The sequence below is a fragment of the Atta cephalotes genome (assembly GCF_000143395.1).
Source record: "Atta cephalotes unplaced genomic scaffold scaffold00071, whole genome shotgun sequence".
NCBI classification, from domain to species: domain Eukaryota; kingdom Metazoa; phylum Arthropoda; class Insecta; order Hymenoptera; family Formicidae; genus Atta; species Atta cephalotes.
The window spans coordinates 586,052-590,202 of record NW_012130135.1 but is presented as its reverse complement, the minus strand read 5'-3'; the positions used below and the strand labels follow the sequence as shown (position 1 = coordinate 590,202).

At 29.7% G+C, this 4,151-nt stretch overlaps 1 protein-coding gene across 1 annotated transcript in view; it reads left to right on the top strand.

Moving 5' to 3' along the window:
- Window positions 1-1,518: 1,518 nt before the first annotated feature.
- Window positions 1,519-4,151, top strand: part of LOC105624028 (ubiquitin-40S ribosomal protein S27a) — a 33,362-nt gene continuing 30,729 nt past the window's right edge. The window contains exon 1 of the mRNA XM_012205395.1: window positions 1,519-1,568. The gene's annotated coding sequence lies outside the window, so the exon portion shown is untranslated. The remainder of the gene's footprint in view (window positions 1,569-4,151) is intronic.

The window sequence follows — 4,151 nt, the reverse complement described above, 5'->3', positions numbered from 1 at the left end:
TTATATATATATATATATATATATATATACAAAATAGGCATTTATATGTGTAATATTATTGTAAAATATGTATAATATTGATAAACATATTTGTTTTATTTTAAATTACTGTTATATTAAGATTAAACTTTTATTTATTTTTCGTATTTTAAGTTGATTATTTTTATTTTAGATGTATAAAAAAATTATTATCTTATTTAATTTAATAAAATTATTTAATATTTTATAATTACAATAATTATACTAATTCCGCAGTAATTTTTCGCATCGTGTGATTTCATCCTAAAAGTGAAATCACACGGTCCGGAATAGGACTGCGGAATATAGAATGCGTCATTGAAACAATCAATCAGCGCTATTCCACACTTTTTCATTACGTAAATTTTGTGCTATATTCATATGATGTCAAAGATGTATCCAGCATAAATATAATTTATTAACTAATTTTATGTTAATAATTTGCTTATTAAAATAAAATATAATTTTTCAAATTGTAAAAACAATTATCACTATTGTAGTATTTAACGTTTTAATTAATATTTACAATTTCATAACAATCTTTTGAAGTGTTACTATCATTTTTCCGCATCGAGTGAACATAGCACACAAAACTAACATGATGGAAAAATGCGGAAAAGGACATACTGAAATCGCACATAATGCATCATTGTTTTTTTGATCTTGATATCTATATTTATGATTTTGTCATTTTGCTTCATTCGTCTCGACGCAATTCCATCATATCAATCAGCATCAAATTATTTTAAAATACTCTTAAAATACGATTTATTACAAGAACAATGACGCAACAATTGGCGCAATGCGGAATTGACAGAATGTTCGTAATTGATACTTTTGGCCTCATTCCGCCGATTCCATTTCGCTAAAATGTGTTTCCTATGTTCTATTGAACGTTCTAATGTTCTATTGAACGAAATTTGTGTAATTGGCTCTAACCAATCGCAAGAATAGATCATGTCTTTCATTAGATTTACTAGAATAGCATTTGTCATTGGCTCGCATTGATTGCGCATCTGCAAGTTCCGCTCAATGGGACATAGGAAAATGAATTTTTGCATCGGAAATCACACATACATATGTATATTGCTGATTTCGTTTTGTATACTTATTTTGATTTTGATTTACATTTTCGCTTTTCTATATTTACGACATTCGTATTTTACTATTTATACGACATTCGTATTTTAACTATATTGACCTCTATATTTATCTGGAAACTTAATTAATTATCCTACTAGGGTTATATTCAGATCGTCACTCGTATATCATCCTGATATTACTCCATTTTTGTTATTTATCAAACGTTAAATAAGGACATAACATCCAAGTGGGAATTCGACACATCCAATCACGAACGCTCCACCAATCCACATTGTGCCAATTTCGCATCATGGAACCACTCCATAAGGATTTCATCGACGCTTGATGCTGTAAAGGCGCCTTTAAGTAGCTGAAGCATCTAGAAGGAATTTAGAAGTTTAGAATTAAATTTGGTAACACTGAGTCACTCTTTTCTTTTGTCGTGTTCTTATATGTCGTGATCACAGGTAAGTGTCTCATTGTGGTTTTTATAATTTAAAGGAAATAAACGATCATACATGAGATTGTTGCTACATTTTCATGTTTTGTCGGACATCCGATATTTCCAATTTATGATATCCCATAACGCTTTGTATCCGCGACATATGGCTAGATGTGATAGACGTTCCAGGATCATTACAGTACTTGGTATCATGCTCGGTCCATCTTGCTTTAACAGATTTTAAGTCATAAGTCGAAATAGATTAAGTGATAATTTTTGTCTGTAAATTGTTTTAGTGCAGTCTTAGACTTTAACTGTTAGTCTTAAACGATTGAGCAAAACCCAACTCTTACAGTCTGAAAGTATCAAGTTCTGTGACGATATATCATCACTTATAATTCATAGCTTATGGTTTACTTTTAAAGCAAGACTTCTTAAGGAAGAGTATGGACTTAGCCTCACGTTGTACGCATTACCAAGGTTCAACGAGTCAATAGTTTGTAATCGGAAATTTTAATCTGTCTTAACTTTGGTCTTATAAATTGTTTTATCTAAAGGCCCATCTAGATCCATCGTAACTTCCTTATTATGATGATCATAATGCTCGTCGTAACAGTTATTGTAAGCTCGTCGTAAGACTTAATTCAACTCTTAATGATTACAATGCTTGTTTAGCGATATGATAGTCAATGAGAATGAGGTTAGGAAATCCACGTGCATCATGAGGTCAATTGATAGCTGCCGAACTTTATCACCTTCGGTAATATTTTTTTTTCGAATTCATTATCTCCATGATAAAAAAATGATGTTATTTGACCCTAACATTCTGTTTCGCTATTAGCTGTTATGATCTTATGTAGACAATGTTTGATATCATTGATTAAGACTAATAGACCTACAATAAATAATTAGTCATTAGTTAATAAATTAGAAGTCAAAAGCTAAAAATTGACGACTGTGATTGATCAATTTTTAGGTTCTAATTTCTGATTTATGACTAATGGCTTATTGTAGAAGGCCCATAATGCTAATTCTACAATGAGTCGGTAATCAGAAATTTTAAGTCTTAACCTAAATAGGTGATTGAGTTTTCACATCTATTAGTTGTTACTTGTACAGCGAGTCATTTAGCTCGACTAATGGGAAGGAATAAAGTTGAATTTAGTCAATCTTAAGAAAATCAGTAGTCTTCAGTTCCATAACTCACAGTTAACCAATTTTCTTAAGATTGACCAAATTTGACTTTATTTCTTTCCATTAGTCGAGGTTAACAACTTACTGTATAACTAACATCGTAACATAAAACTCGAAATTTAAAATTCTATCTTGTTTTAAAATCGAAAAGAGAACAAAGAGAGATTTAAGCTTAAAATTAAAATAACATTGGTGCAACTGGGCCTAAGACTTAAGATTTCTGACTATCAACTATCGACTTGTAAAATCAGCATTAGGACTACTTAGGACTTCCGATTGATTCATTGTAGAATCACGGTAACGTCATATTTTAACGATTATGTGTCACAATTTATCACGATAGCCGCGATATTTGGTGCAATCATCAAGGTTTAATGAGTCTTCGTTTTTTTGATTGACATATTGGTTTAGCCTTCATTTCTATTTATCTATAATATCCCTTTGATTTAAATTGAGTAAATTTTGAAAAAAAAAAACAATCTTAGGGTCTGAGCACAAGAATTATGACACTTACAGCGAATTCGATTGGTTACTCAGTGTGCACTTGTGCACATTAAAACTGTCATACATAAAATAACGTAAATATATGTTTATAATTTATAAATAAACAAAGAAATCAATTAAAATATATCGTAAAATATATCGTAAAATATTCAATATATTTGATGCTATTAGATAAAATATGTATTTTAATAATTCGAAATATTTGTATTTTATTTTTATTACACATTTTAAATCACAACGGTTTTAATATGCAGCAGTGCGCATCAGTGCTTCCAATCAAATTTACCATTAGACTCAAGTTGTACATAAGAAACGCACAAGTTTTCACGTATGACGTACAATTTGCCATATTTCCAAGAAATGGCAATAAACCAAATACCACCGTCATATGCCAAAGCTTGTTATTTACATCTACAACTTAAGTCTCTAAGCAAATGTTACGACAATTCTTGTGCTCAGACCTTCACGTCTATTGAGCTTTTTACAATAAACCATTAATCATAAATTAGAAGTCAAAAGCTAAAAATTGACGACTATGATTGATCAATTTTTAGTTTCTGACTTATATATGTATGATTTATGTATGATTTATATAACTAATGGCTTATTGTAGAAGACCCATACAATTTAAGTTTGTCATAAGCGTGGCAAGCCTTATGCTCAAACTCTCAAAATGAATGATTCTTTTTATTTAATTCTTAAATTCTAAAAACAATTGATATTGTAAATGTAAAATCTTACAGATATTTTCGATACTGATTTTTCAGGTAAAACTCTCTTAAAAAGTGTAGAAACTCTTTAATTTTTCAACAGAGTATATATATATATATATATATATAATTTTACTACAGAGTATATATATATATATATATATAGTAGACTCGACGACGGACGACACGAAGGGAAGGTA